Source organism: Acinonyx jubatus, chromosome E4 (assembly GCF_027475565.1).
Source record: "Acinonyx jubatus isolate Ajub_Pintada_27869175 chromosome E4, VMU_Ajub_asm_v1.0, whole genome shotgun sequence".
Lineage (NCBI taxonomy): Eukaryota > Metazoa > Chordata > Mammalia > Carnivora > Felidae > Acinonyx > Acinonyx jubatus.
Window position 1 is genome coordinate 3,201,207 of NC_069395.1, and position 16,022 is coordinate 3,217,228.

Sequence of the window (16,022 nt, forward strand, 5' to 3'; positions counted from 1 at the left end):
CCCAAATGTCCATCGATGGGTGAATGGATAGAAGATGTGAGATACACACACACACACACACACACACACACACACACACTGGAGTATTACTTAGCAATCAAAAAGAATGAAATCTTGCCATTTGCAACTATGTGGATGGAACTAGAGGGTATTAGGCTAAGCAAAATTAGTCAGAGAAAGACAAATATCATATGACTTCACTCATATGAGGACTTTAAGATACAAAATAGATGGACATAAGGGAAGGGAAGCAAAAATAACATAAAAACAAGGAGGGAGACGAAACATAAGAGACTCTTAAATATGGAGAACAAACTGAGGATTTCTGGAAGGGTTGTGAGTGGGGAGATGGGCTAAATGGGTACATTAAGGAAGACACTTGTTGGGATGAGCACTGGGTGTTATATGTAGGGGATGAATCACTGGATTCTACTCCTGAAATCATTATTGCACTATATGCTAACTAACTTGAATGTAAATTAAAAAAGAAAGAAAGAAGGAAGGAAGGAAGGAAGGAAGGAAGGAAGGAAGGAAGGAAGGAAGGAAGGAAGGAAAGGACCACGGGCTCAAAATGATGGTTTGGGCCAGGCCAACTCCTCAAACCTTGTTTAATACCTAACCTAAGTGCAGTTCCAGCCTCCCCCAGAAATGTAAGTCTTCATGCATCAGTGAGGAATTTACAAATGAGGTCCTCTGTCTCATGAGCCCTCTCCCTCCCCCAAGGAGGGGAAGTCATCTGCATGATCAGACCCCCTCTTCTTCCCAATTACAGGAGGGTGACCTTTAAATTTATCTGGTTGATTTTATTTTTTAACACAAGCAGTGACACATCAGAGATATGAACGGGCTGGGGTGAGGGTGAGACATGAAGGAAGTTCTTGGGCAGTGTCCCAAGGACTGGAGAGACAGGGTGACAGCAGGGTCCAGGGTTGGGTGCTGGGGAGCTGTGTGTCTTCATGGGTTACTGTCTGGATGAGGAGAAAAGGCACGAGAGGTAGGGTCCCTTTTCCATGCCACACGAGACTTGTTCCCCAGCCTGAACAGGGCCTGAATCAGGGCCTCAGGGAGCACGATGGAGGCTGGAAGCTGGAGAGGAGGGTCAGACCCGGAGGGGAAGTGAGAGTCTGAGTAGGTGTCCAGGGTTGAGGGTGGAGTCCATTTGCATTGTCGCAGAGACTCAGGGAAGGCGGCTGTGTTGAGAAGGAAGTCAGAAGAGAGGGGCTGCGTGTGGGGAGGTTTGTGAGAACAGACGCCAAAGACCCACTTTCCGAGAGAAAGAAAGAACATCTGCAAAAAGATGCTGTTGTTGCAACTGGTCTTGCTCACGGTTCTTGTCCCAGGCGGTGACAGTGATGATGGTGAGGATGTGGCCCTGCCTGGTCGGTGCAAGAGTGTTTGTCTACATTTGTGTGATGTGTGTCATGTGTGCACATATGTTGTTGTGTACATGTGTGCATGTGTGTATATGTGTATGAGTATGTGTGTATAGGTGCCTGTGTGTGTACCTCTGTGTGTTTCTGCCGTGTGTGCACGTGTGTGGGTGGGTGTCTGTATGTCTGTGTTTGCGTTTGTGTCTATGTGTGTGCATATCACGTGTAACTCTGAGTGTGTGTGTACGTGTGTGCTTTGGTGTCTGTGCGCGTGTGCACACATGGTGTGGGTTCCCCAGCACATCCCTGGGGAGTGAGGCATGTCCACCTGGTTCCTCTCTGAGCATCCCTGACCCCAGGGCCTTGTGCTCTTCTGAATGATGGGTGCCAAGCTCGGGGCTCTGGGGCAGCACGCGTCTCCAGAGGGAACTATGGCTCCCTGTCCTCCAGATTTCGGTGCCCCTCCCTGGCCCCTTTTGCTGATTCTCTCTCTTCCCTCTGCCCTCCTCTTCCTCAGTCTGTCTGTTCTTCTGGCACAGACTTCCAGGAGCCAAAAACTTTTCGAATCATCCTGACCGCATCTTTTTACAACCGTGCCCGGACACAAAATCAGGGTTCAGCTTGGCTGGGACAGCTGCAGACTCATGGCTGGGACAGCAAGACCGGAGCTTTCATTTTCCTGCGGCCTTGGTCCAGGGGCAACTTCAGCAACCAGCATTTCATGGAACTGGAAAAGTTATTCCATTCATACTCCATTAGATTTCTTCAGGTATTTCAAGACCATGTCAGTCAATGGCAGCTTGAATGTGAGTTCAGGTCCCTCAGGGCAGGTGGGATGGAGGTGGTCGGTGTGTGTGTAACCTTGAGTTCCTTCTTCCTCCTGGGTAGACCCTCCACTGGCTACTGAACCTCTCGACTCCCCATTGTAAAACTGAATCACACCCCTCTGTTCACGGGGCAGAAGCCAGACCCTGAGTCTCAAAAAGCTTTATGTCTTCTGTTCCTTCCCCTCCTCTCATTGACCTCAGGCTGTGCTCTGAGGCCTCCAGTAATGTCTGCAGTGACCACCCCATTCCCTGGCCTGCAGCCAGACATCCTCCTCTCCCTTACTCTGTTACTGATACTTGAAATGTGCTTTTTTCTCCATTCAATCCCCTCAGTGACCTCTGTCTGTGTGTTTCAGTACCCCCTGCCCTCCTTTCACCCCAGACGGTTTTATCCCAGCTCTTCTGAGGAAGAGCTACCCCCTCCCTGTCTTCTGCCCACACCTTCCCATCTCTCTTCCAACATTTGTTCCTTCCTCATTCACCTTTTCCTCTGTCTCCAGCGACCACCATTTCCCCTCTCTCTAAGCCTTCACTCAAACCAAACTCTCCCGTTCCTTCTAATACCCTCAGTTTCTCTTTCTGCTTCCACTGTCCCTGGCTTCCATTTACCACATCTCATCTCTTCCCCCCCCCCTTTTTTGTATCTCATACCCCCTTTCCCCAGATCCCTTTCAGGTCCAGCTGGAAGGAGGCTGTGAGCTGCACCTTGGAGAAGCATCAGTAGGATTTGTGAGGGTTGCATATCAAGGATCAGATCTCATGAACTTCCAGAACACGTCATGATGGCCATCTCCAAAGGGAGGAAGGAGGGCTCAGCACGTCTGCACAGTCTTCAATCAGTACCATGTGGTCAATGTAAGAACACAGGCACAAATCAATGGCATCTGCCCCCATTTCCTCTTGGGTCTTCTTGACGCAGGAAAGACAGATCTGCAGCGACAAGGTCAGTCCTGCTCCCTCTCTCCAACCATTCTCTCTCTGCACTCAGAAATTTGCCACATTTCCTCAAATTCAGGGTGAGAAGGTGCCAAGGAGAGGGGATGATGCTGACAGGTTTCTAGAGGTGGAGTGATGTATGTATCTCAACTGACGTGAAGATCTTCCCTCTCAGTCTGAGAATGCCTGTCCTGTCTCTGCAGTGAGGCCCGAGGCCTGGCTGTCCACTGGCCCAAGTCCTGGTCCTGGCCATCTGCTCCTTGTGTGCCACGTCTCTGGTTTCTACCCAAAGCCAGTGTGGGTGACGTGGATGTGGGGTGACCAGGAGCACCAGGGCACCCGACGAGGTGACGTTTTGCCCAATTCTGACGGGACATGGTATCTTCAGACGTCCTTGGATGTGGAAGCCAGGGAGGCAGCCGGCCTCTCTTGCCGAGTGAGACACAGCAGTCTGGAAGGCCAGGATATTGTCCTCTACTGGGGTGAGAAAGGGCGGGTGCCCAGCTGGGAAAGGGTGGTCCTCTAGCAGTGCAGGAGAGACAGATACAAAGTTGGGATTCTAGGGACTCCAGATCATAAAGGACTAAAATTTAGTGACCTAAGAAATGGAGAGCTGGGTGTGAGGGTCCTGTAGATGTAGCAGGAAGCAGAGGGTTGGTTGAAGGGTCCATCTGTGAGCAGGGATGGGAGAGGAGAAAGAGGAAGGGTGGTTGGTGAGGCAGAGGGTGACGGGAGCAAAAAGGACCAGGAAGGTGCAGTTGAACCCAAGATGGATGGGAATTGACACCTTCTGTGTACCAAACGAACAGAGCAGCACCGCCCTGTGAGCTTGGTCTTCCTGGCGGTGATCGTGCCCCTGGTGCTTCTGGCAGGTCTTGCGTTCTGGCTCTGGAAGCGCTGGTAAGTCTGGAACCACCTTCCTGTTCCTTCCCAACTGTGTCCCCACCTTCCTGTCTGTCCTCAGCCCTCCTCCTCACCATGCCCTTTCCCCTGGAGTCCTCACCTCCACCTGCTGCAGAGCGTTTCCAATCTGTTCCTCCCAGGAAATCACACTGGAGACCTCAGTGCACTGGCCTCCCTTCGGAGAGAGATCCCAGCAGCCCAGGACCAGGACGTCCCTAAACCCAGCTCAGATGATGGACTTGCAAGTCTCTGTGTGCAACTTTTTTCTTTCCTTTCTGCTCAATGATCAGTTGTCAATATCAGCTGAGTGTCATTTAGTGGGATGTGTTGTTCTCACCTCTTTCTGGGACTTAAATCTCAAAATTCTCTCAAAGTAAAATGAAGTCTGAGTACCTCCTTGGGTCACAGGCAACAGATGTCATTTCCTCCTGGGAGCCCTCCCCAATTCACAAGTGGAAGGAGTCTGTGCTTTGTGAGAGTGTCACACCACCTTTAGTTTCTTTTTGGAAATGTATGCCTCCCTTCCCATCCTTTGTGACCACGCAGTTAGGTCCATTTTCCCTTCTAATTCGTAGACATTTTGTGGGCAAAGTCCATGTCTTTTTAATATTTGTATCCTTGGCAAAGAGTCTCACCTGCATGGAATATGTCCTCAACAAATACCTGTGTTGAATTTATGCCAATTTTATACTTTTTTCTTTTTCTCGTGATTCCTGTCATGTTTGTGGTAGTTGAGATGTTTGATGCTCTTTTTGTGAAAGGTCTTCTCATTTTTCCTCGAGACTTGATACCTTAATGGTTCCTTGGTGACATCTCTGAACCCCTAAGGAGAACATAGTTTTGTCTGTGGATATTTCTATTATTTAAACCAGACACCTGTTGGAGTGGACCTGTTGTGGATGAAAGGAGGAGGGCAGATGCAGGTGCTGGGTGTTTGAGGCCCTCAGGACAGCAGCAGAGACGTCACCTTGGGGTTTGTTGGCAATATAGGGGCTTGGGGTTCACTGCATCACAATTTTCTTTTTAAGAATGTTAAAGATGGGAGAGGTGGCAAAGGTGAAAAACATTGGTAGGGAGAGAGAAAATCATGGGACTTCTCCAAACTTCTCTTCTAGATTGGACAGTTGGCCTACTTCTCTAGGGTCCAGTCTACTTTGTCACCCTCACATGGCCACCTTGTGGCTTTTGGTTGGTTGACTTCACTCTCATGTGTAGCCCTGGACTCTTATCAGCCCAAGTCCATCAGGAGAAAGCATCCTTGACAATGTGACGGGAGAAAGATGGACATGTAACTTCCAGTTTGGCCAATCATCAGACAGAAGCCACTTATCCTTGCCCAGAGTGATGGGCACTGGCTCCAGGTGGCTCAGGTTACAGGTGTTCTGATTCTTGTGGTCAATGGCAGGCAATGAGATGGTCTCTCTTGTCCTGGATAAGAAGGTTGGGGTATGAAGTGTGAAACTATGATCCATTTTTCAGCATACGAGAAGCAAGGCTGAGGATAACACCTTCATGCAAGAAGGCAGAGAAATTTGTATACATGAAATTTTCCTGGAAAGTAGGATCTAAAGTGTTCTCAACACAAGAATGAAAAAGAAAAGAATAGAAAGAGCAGAGGATCCAGACGTGAGGTGGTGGCTGTGCTAACTAGTGGGATTGTGGGCCTCCATGTCACCGTGAACACACACACCGAACATCAAATGGTACTTCATTTTATGTTTTTAAAAGAAATGGAGCGGGGCGCCTGGGTGGCTCAGTCAGTTGCATATTGGACTTTGGCTCAGGTCATGATCTCATGGTTTGTGGGTTTGAACCCTGCATTGGACTCTGTGCTGACCTCACTCATTGCCTGGAGCCTGCTTCATATTCTGTGTCTCCCTCTCTCTCTGGTCCTCTTCCTCTCATGCTCTGTCCCTCTCTCTCAAAAATAATAAACATTAAAAAAAACCCAGAATATATTGGACAACAATTAAAAGTATTTAAACATGGATCAATGTAAATAAAATATTAATTTTCATAATCTGTTTCAATTCATGTGTTCTTGATCAATTCTGCATTTTCCTTCCAAAATGCTGTATGCACCACATGAGCCCAAGGCGGCCCCAGAATGGCTCTCTAACAACACAGGGACCAAACCCTGCCCACAACAGGCAAGGACAGCCATTGCAGATGACTGACTGAAAGACAAAGTGGATCATCCACCACAGCAGGGCACACGCACACACACGAGAGAGACACCCCTGAAGTACCAGGTCCTGGTGAACAGGGACACTACGCTGCGGGTCACAACAGGAACTTTTCTTCATAAGGCCACTCCTTTCAGGAGCAGGAGACATAGTTAACTTTCCTATCACACAGAGACAGACCCAGGGACTTGGAGAAAATGAGGGGACAGAGGAATATGTCCCCAAATGAAAGAACAGTACAACATAACAGCAAGAGCGGTAAGTGAAAAGGAGAGAAATGATATGCCTGATAGAGATTTTATTTTTTTCTCCAAATTTTTATTTAAATTGTAGTTAGTTAACATATGGCGTCACATTGGTTTCAGTAGTAGAATTTAGTGATGCATCCTTATACACAATACCCAGTGCTCATCACAAGTGCCCTCCTTAATACTCATGACCCATTTAACCCATCCCCCCATCCACCGCCCTCCACCATCCCTCAGTTTGTTCTCTTGTTAAGAGGCTCTTACGGTTTGCCTCCTTCTCTCTCTCCTTTGTCTCCCTCCCATAAGTTATTCTGTTTTGTTTCCTACATTCCACATATGAGTGAAATCAGATGGTATTTGTCTTTCTCTGCCTAACTTATTCGCTTAGCATAATACGCCCTAGCTCCACCCATGTCACTGTAAATGGCAAAATTTCATTCTTTTTGATGGCTGAGTAATACTCCATCGTGCGTGCGCGCGCGCGCGCGTGTGTGTGTGTGTGTGTGTGTGTGTGCGCGCACACACACACACACACACACACCACGTCTTCTTTATCCATTCATCAGTCAATGGACATTTGGGCTCTTTCCTCAGTTTGGCTATTGTTGAAAATGCTGCTATAAATATCGGGGTGCATGTACCCCTTTGAATCTGTATTTTTGTATCCTTTGGGTAAATACCTAGTTGCACAATTGCTGGATCATAGCGTAGTTCCATTGTTAACTTTTTGAGAAACCTCCACACTGTTTTCCATAGTGTGGGCCAGTTTGTCTTCCCATCAACAGTGTCAGAGGGTTCCCCTTTCTCTTCATCCTTGCCAACATCTGTTGTTTCCTGTGTTATTAATTTTAGTCATTCTGATAGCTGTGAGGTATTTTGATTCATATTTCCCTGATGATGAGTGACTTTGAGCACCTTTTCATGTGTCTGTTAGATATCTGGATGTCTTCTTTGGAAAAATGACTATTCATGCCTTCTTTCCATTTCTTAACTGAATTATTTGTTTCCTGGGTGTTTAGTTTGATAAGTTCTTTATAGATTTTGGATACTAACCCTTTATCAGTTATGTCATTTGCAAATATCTTCTCCCATTCTGCCAGGAGCCGACCCATCCAGCCTTCCTGATGGCACAACCCGGGTGGTTGGTGGAAGGGCAACGCACAGCGACCCTCTGAACGGGAAGCTACTGGTATCTCTCCTGTTACTCATCATGGCCATCCCCATGGTCCAACTGGCATTGATGATTCAAAATAAAGCCATGGGGGCAAACTCGGGGATATTTTCTGGGGATGAGGGAAAAACCATGAGAATCTGAAGATGGATAATGAAACCTTGTATCCAGTCAGTGCCACCCCCACCTGCCCGTCCCCTGTCTAAAGGAAGGATAGAGCCATATATTTCCCAGCCAAGGAGGGGGGCAAATGGGTTCGAAACCCCAATCTGGCAACAAAGGAATGTATATATGGATACAAGTTACTCCAACCCTTAGGCCCACTTGGCCCCCAGGAGGCATTCCAGAGCATAACTGGACCTGGTGGGTTAAGGTACAGAATGGTTCATTAGTTCCTAGATATACATTGTCTCTCTGGGAGCGCATGAAATGTGGGTTCCCAGGGCCCTCTTGGTTTCCTCCCGGCACCCCAGACCAAAGCGAATAGTTTTTTGTTCCTTGTACCGCAAATGGTTCAAAGGAACAATTAAGAAGTCATGTCCCTGTAAATGTTCCACTTGAGGTGTTGAGAGCTAGATGACCTTTCATGAAAATAGCAAAGCAAACGCTTTATAAACTAGAAATAAACGTAGATACATAATGAAAGTAGTATGAAGAAATCAATCAATAAGCAAAGGGCGGGAGGGAACATTTCAAGAAAATAACTATGTTATTCCTTAATGGGTGATTATATAAAGGAACACTTTTAGAATTAGGTAATGTCGAGAAACACAGATGACGCATGCTACAAGGAAATTGTTGACAAATATGATGCCATGTTTGCCACAATAAAGTGGCCAGTCTAACACACTGCTGTTGTCTGTGTCCATTTGTTATTTTTGTCAACGCCGTTCATCCTTCGGGAACCCCTGGACCTGCTGGGGCTGGACCTCAGCACCATTCCTTAGGCTGCTCTCAGTTTTAGTTGATAGTTTCCTTGAGTGTACAGAAACTTCTTATCTTGATCAAGTCCCAATAGTTTATGTTAGCTTTTGTTTCCCTTGCCTCCAGCAACATGTCTAGTAAGAAGTTGCTATAACCAATGTCAAAGAGGTTGCTGCCTGTGTTCTCCTCTAGCATGTGATAGTTTCTTCTCCTAAATTTGGGTGTTTCATCCATTTCAAATTTATTTTTATGTATGGTGTAAGAAAGTGGTTCAGTATCATTGTTCTACATGTTGCTGCCCTGTTTTCCCAACAGTGTGTGTTGAAGAGACATTTTTCCATTGGATATTCCTTCTTGCTCTGCTGAACTTTAGTTGACTGTATAGTTGGGGGTTTTCTAATACTTTTGAAAAAGTATTTTGGCTATTCAGGGTCTTTTGTGGTTCCACACACATGTTAAGATTGATTGTTCTAGCTCTGTGAAAAATGCTGGTGGTATTTTGATAGGGATTGCATGAAATATGTAGATTGCTTTGGGTGGTATAGACATTTAAAAAATGTTCTTCTAATGCATGAGTATGAAATATTTTCCTATTTATTTGTGCCCTGTTCAATATCTTTTATAAGTGTTCTATTGTTTTTAGAGAACAGATTGTTTACCTCTTTTGTTAGGTTTATCCTTAGGTATCTTATGGGTTTTGGTGCAATTGTAAATGGGATCAATTCCTTGATTTCTATTTCTGTGCTTTGTTATTGGAATATAGAAATGCATCATATTTCTGTACATTGACTTTATATCCTGGAACTTTGCTGAATTCATGTATCAGTTCTAGCAAATTTTTGGTGGAGTCTTTTGGGTTTTTTGTTTTTTTTTTTTACATAGAGTATCATGTAGTCTGCAAATAGTGACAGTTGGACTTTTTTCTGGATGATTTAGATGCCTTTTATTATTATTTTTTTGTTGTTGTCTGATTGCTGAGGATAAGACTTCCACTACTAGATTAAATTGTAATGGTGATGGTGGATATCCCTATCTTGAACCTGACCGTAGAGGAAAAGCTCTTAGTTTTTCCCCACTGTGGATGATATTAGCTATGGGTCTTTGATATACAGCCTTTATGATGTTGAGGTATGTTCCCTCTATCACTACTTTTTTGAAGGTTGTTATCATGAATGGATGTTGCAATTTGTCAAATGCTTTTACTGCATCTATTGAGACGGTTGTATGGTTCTTATCCTTTTTTCCATTAATGTGCTTAGGCAGAAAGCTGCCACAGGGCAAAAGCACCCTAGTGTAGAACAAAGCATAGAGAGGAAAGCCCCTCCACAGGACAAAAGTGACCGAGAGCAGGTAGAGGCAGAAAGCCACCGCAGCAGGGCAAAAACACCCAGAACCAGTTAGCAAGAAAAATGCCTTGTTAAACCTGAGGTAGCATGCTCTATATGTCTTCGCCCTTAGAAAAGTTAAAATAAGTAGACACAGTGTCTGGTGCCTGCGGTAAATGGCTATGTTCTTGGCGCTGGGACTTTGATTTGTATTGACCCTAACCCCTAACACGGCATAGCTTTGAGACCCCCTTTCTCTCACACACATGAGTTAATGATCAGTGTTTTATTGTCTCTTTCTGCACGTCCATGATGTATGTAAGTCTTCTGATCCTACTAACTATGGAGCAAGGACCCTTACTTGGGGCTCTTTTCTCCTCCTGGACATTAGCCTCTCTCATATTCAAATCTGTATCTGCTCTCCTGCTGGACAAGAGAGAACTCCAGACTCAAAGTCTGTGACAAATCTGCAGGTGTCTTTAGGTCTTAAATGAGTCTCTTATAGGCAGCATATAAATGAGTCTTGTTTTGTATCCATTCTGATAACCTATGTCTTTTGATTGGAACATTATTCTATTTACATTCATAGTAATTATTGATAGGTATGAATTTAGTGCCATTGTGTTATCTATAAAGTTGGTGTTTCTGATGATGTTCTCTGTTCCTTTCTAGTCTTTGTTGCTTGCTCTTTCACCCCACTCTAAGTGTCTCCTTTAATATTTCTAGCAGGGCTGGTTTAGTGATCATGAATCTTTGAGTCTTTGTTTGTCTGGGAAACTCTTTATGTCCCCTTCTATTCTGAACCACAGCCTTGCTAGATAAAGTATTCTTGGCTGCGTATTTTTCTGATTCAGCACGTTGAATATATCCTGCCACTCTCTTCTGGCCCACCACATTTGTGTGTACAGATCTGCTACAAACCTACTCTCTTTTCCTTATAGGTTAAGGAGTTTTTTTCTCTTGCTTCTTTTAGGATTCTTTTATTATCTGTGTATTCTGTAAGTTTGACTATGTCTTGGTGATGGCCAAGTTTGTTGAATTTAATGGGAATTCCCTGTACTTCTTGAATTTTAATGTCTATTTCCTCCACTAGATTAGGGAATTTTTCAGCTATAATTTGGTCAAATAAACCTTGTGCTCATTTTTTTTCTCATCTTCTGGGACTCTTATGATATGAATGTTATTCTGCTTTAAGGAGTTCCTGAGATCTCTAAGTATACATTTGTGATATTATGCCTTTATTTCCCACTTTCAGCTTCATTATTTTCCATAATTTTATCTTCTATTTTGCTTATTTCTTCCTCTGCATCATCTATCCTCATTGTCATTGCATCCATTTAGCTTCACATCTCAGTTATAGCGTTTAAAAATTTCCTCCTAAATAGATTTTAGTTATCTCTGCAGTAAGGGACTCTCTGGTGTCATCTATAATTTCTCAAGCCCAGGCAGAGTTTTTATGATTATTGTTTTAAATTCTTGTTCCAATGACTTACTTGTATCTGTATTGATTTAATACTCAGCTGTAACTTCTTCCTGTTCTTTCTTTTGGGGTGAATTCCTCCATCTTGTCATTTAGTTGGGGTCACTGGTTTTTTTTTTGTTAATGAAGAATATAGTATTTCTGCTTCTGTGAGTAATGGCTGTATTAAGAAAAATTCCAAAAATAAAATATGAAAGGAAATGAGATCCTACATGTGTTTTGGTCTGCTTGCTAAATAAGCCAGATCCAAATAATAATAATGATGATAATAATTAATAATAATAAAAAGGGAAGCTGGATTCTATGGGTGTCTGGTTTTTAAAAGAATGCTTTTTAAAAGATAAACATGGATGCAAAAATTCTCAACAAGACACTAGCAAATTGAATTCAACCTCATGTAAAAAGAATTATTCACCATGATCAAGTGGGATTCATTCCTGGGCTACAGGGCTGGTTCAATATTTGCAAATCAATATTTGCAAATTAATACATCACATTAATAAAAGAAGGGATAAGAACCATATGATCCTGTCAATAGATGTAGAAAAACATTTGACAAAACACATCTTTCTTAATAAAAACCTTCAAGAAAGTCGGGATAGAAGGAACATACTTAAAACATCTTAAAAAAATACTTAAAAAATACTTTAAAAAGCCATATATGAAAAGGCTACAGCTAATATCATCCTCAATGGGGAAAAACAGAGCTTTCTCCCGGAGATCAGGAACACGACAAGGATGTCCACTCTCGCCACTATTGTTTAACCTAGTGTTGGAAGTCCTAGCTAGCATCAGCAGTCAGACACAAAATGAAATAAAAGGCATCAAAATTGGCAAAGAAGTTAAACTTTCACTCTTTGCAAATGACATGATACTGTACATGGAAAACCTGAAAGACTCCACAAAAATACTCCTAGAACCTGATACATGAATTCAGCAAAGTCACAGCGTACAAAATCAATATACAGAAATTGGCTGCATTTTTATACACCAATAATGAGCAACAGAAAGAGAAATAAACGGATCCCATTTACAACAATTGCACCAAGAGCCATAAAATACCTATGAATAAACCTAACCAAAGATGTAAAAGATCTGTATGCTGAAAACTATAGAAAGCTTATGAAGGAAATTGAAGAAGACACAAAGAAATGCACCAAAGACATGAATAGACACTTTTCCAAAGAACACATCCAGATGGCCAACAAGCACATGAAATGATGCTCAACGTCACTCTTCATCAGGGAAATACAAATCAAATTCTCACTGAGATACCACCTCACACTGGTCAGAGTGGCTAAAATGAACAAGTCAGGAGACTATAGATGCTGGAGAGGATGTGGAGAAACAGGAACCCTCTTGCACTCTTGGTGGGAATGCAAATTGGTGCAGCTGCTCTGGAAAACAGTGTGGAGGTTCCTCAAAAAAATGAAAATAGAACTACTCTATGACCCAGCAATAGCACTACTAGGAATTTGCCCAAGGGATTCAGGAGTGCTGATGCATAGGGGCACTCGTACCCCAATGTTTATAGCAGCACTCTCAACAATAACCAAGTTATGGAAAGAGCCTAAATGTCCATCAATTGACGAATGGATAAAGAGATGTGGTTTATATATACAATGGAATACTACTTGGCAATGAGAAAGAATGAAATCCTGCCATTTGTAGCAACGTGGATAAACTGGAAGGTATTATGCTGAGTGAAATAAGTCAGGCAGAGAAGGACATATATCATAGGTTTTCACTCATATGTGGAACTGGAGAAACTTAACAGAAGACCATGGGAGAGGAAAGGGGAAAAAATAGTTACAAACAGAGAGGGAGGGAGGCAAACTACAAGAGATTCTTAAATACAGAGAACAAACTGAGGGTGGATGGGGGAGTGGGGGAGAGGGAAAGTGGGTGATGGGCATTGAGGAGGGCACTTGTTGGGATGAGCCCTGGCTGGACGGAGTGTGTTCCGACAGCAAGCGCGACTTAGCATCTGGGAGGTCATAAGTTAACAGCTCTGCTCGGAAAGCGGGAAGGCTGGAGGACAAAGGGAGGGAGAGTTGTTGAGCCCCGGGACGACAGAGCTGTTTGGCGGGGAACAAAGGCGCTCGCCAGCGCCATCTCCCTCGCCCATCCCCCAGCCAAAATCCCAAAGGGAACCAGTTCCTGCCAGGGAACTTGCTTGCTCCGCGCAAACACCCAACGCTGTGCTTCTGCAGAGCCACCCCTCCGGCAGCGGGTCTGACTCCCTCCCGCTGCCACAGGGCCCCTCCTGAAGTGGATCACCTAAGGAGAAGCGAGCTAAGCCTGCCCCTCCTGCCCCCCGTGCACCTTGCCTACCCACCCCAGCTAATACGCCAGATCCCCAGCACCACAAGCCTGGCAGTGTGCAAGTAGCCCAGACAGGCCACGCCACCCCACAGTGAATCCCGCCCCTAGGAGAGGGGAAGAGAAGGTACACACCAGTCTGACTGTGGCCCCAGCAGTGGGCTGGGGGCAGACATCAGGTCTGACTGTGGCCCCGCCCACCAACTCCAGTTATACACCACAGCACAGGGGAAGTGCCTTGCAGGTCCACACCACTCCAGGGACTATCCAAAATGACCAAACGGAAGAATTCCCCTCAGAAGAATCTCCAGGAAATAACAACAGCTAATGAACTGATCAAAAAGGATTTAAATAATATAACAGAAAGTGAATTTAGACTAATAGTCATAAAATTAATCGCTGGGCTTGGGATGAGCCCTGGGTGTCGTATGTGAGCCAATTTGACAATGAATTATATTCATAAAAAAATAAAAGAAGGCTTATTCAAAAATAAGAGAAATAAATAAATAGATAGATAGATAGATAAATAAATAAATAAATAAATAAATAAAAAGGAAGCTAGATTCAATTTCCTCTAGAGCAGATGCTTCGCAGCACTCTATGATCAGCAGACTTGGTATGTGAGAGGCTTCTGGGAACGGGTCATCTGTGCTGGTTCTCAGGCGAACTTACCCTAGTGGAGAATGCACCTGCTCCATACAGGAGGGTGGAGCTTGGTGTAAGAGGCTCCAGCCTCTACTGGGTGGCACTTTTTTGCTTATCGAGGTTAAACAGTGCAGAAGCGGGGTGAATGGCACCACTCTCATCTCCAGAGTGAGAAGCTGGTGCCTGCCACTCTTTGGGAAGCCTTCACAAAAGTGCAAATAATCACCACTCTTGTGTCCCTCGCTTCTTCCAGATGCCTGCCTTCACGCTGCCTGTGTCAGAGCTGTCTGTCCACCAGGCAGCACCTTTTTTTTTTAAATAAATGTTTATTTATTTTTGATAGGCAGAGAGAAAGACAGTGGAGAGGGTCAGTGAGAGGGGTCACAGAGGATCTGAAGCAGGCACCATGCTGACAGTAGAGAGCCTGATGCCGGGCTTGAACACACCAACCATGAGATCATGAGCAGAGCTGAAGTCAGATGCTTAACCGACTGAGCCACCCAGGTGTCCCATCCCGTGTTTTATATAAGACACACAGCTGAGTTTTAAAACTCCAATGTTTAGAGATTGTGGACTTGTGGTAATCTTGTGGAAGAGAGTCTGTTGTGCTTTTGCTGTTTGACAGTTTGTCCCAGAGATCAGTTGCATGACTGTGCAGCATTTCAGGATTTATGGTAAAGCTCAGCCAAAATCTGGCACCAAGGTTTGCTACCCTTAGCTGGGGTCTGTGCTCCTATGCCAGTGAAGAGGGCAGCACATTGGTGCCCACCAGGTTTTTCTCCCCAGAGATACCGTGCCACTTCTCTTAAATGCACTCCAAGCAGGGGAGCTGTTTATCACCAAGGGGATACTCAGACTATGCTGACCATTTCTGGTTTCTTTGCCTTCCTTACTCACTGGGGCACCACCAAACCCACCAGGCAGGACACTGGAGATGGTGTGGACCTCCAAAACTTTAGACTCTACACTCCACTCTTATCAAAATTTGCGATGGTCAACCCCTCTTCCTTTTCCAGTCGATGGTTTTGGGGAAGGGTTCTTACTGTGAAATTCCCTACAGGCACCTTCAACTTTCTCTCTCTCTGTCCTTCACACTCTCTCTCAGCTCTCTCCTCTCTCCATGATTAAGGCTCCCTCCCTTTGCAACACCCACAGTTCTTTTGTCCCCAGATCAACTCTTTGCAGTTTTTACCTTTCATGATGTGGCCACTTTTCTACCTCCACTTCTGCAATTTTGCTCTCTCAGTCCCCAGATCAATTCCTTGTGTATTCAAAAGTGATTTGATATTCATCTAGCTGTGTTCAAGGAATGAGGCAAGCTCAAAGTCCCCCCACCCTTTTTACATCTTAACTCCTCCCTGATAGACGATTTAAAGTAATTGTCATATACTCACTTGACTTGAGATAATAGAGGAGGACCTCAATGAGACCCTCAACAAAGAGAGAGAAAACATTAAAAAAGAACCAATCAAAGAAGAAAAGCTCAGTACATGAAATTAAAAATACAGGGATGGAATGAAGGGTAGACTATAGGAAGCAGAGGAATGAATAAGCAACCTGAGGACAGGGTAATGAAAAGCAATCAAGCTTAACAGAAGAGAGGAAAAAAGAAAACGAAACATACTTATGGAACTCAGAGATACCATTAAGCATAATAACATCGGAATTATTGAAATCATAGAAGG

General features: G+C 44.4%; 1 pseudogene; it reads left to right on the top strand.

Moving 5' to 3' along the window:
• Positions 1-1,219: 1,219 nt before the first annotated feature.
• On the top strand, positions 1,220-5,060 carry LOC106983563 (T-cell surface glycoprotein CD1a-like; annotated as a pseudogene).
• The last annotated feature ends 10,962 nt before the right edge of the window (positions 5,061-16,022 follow it).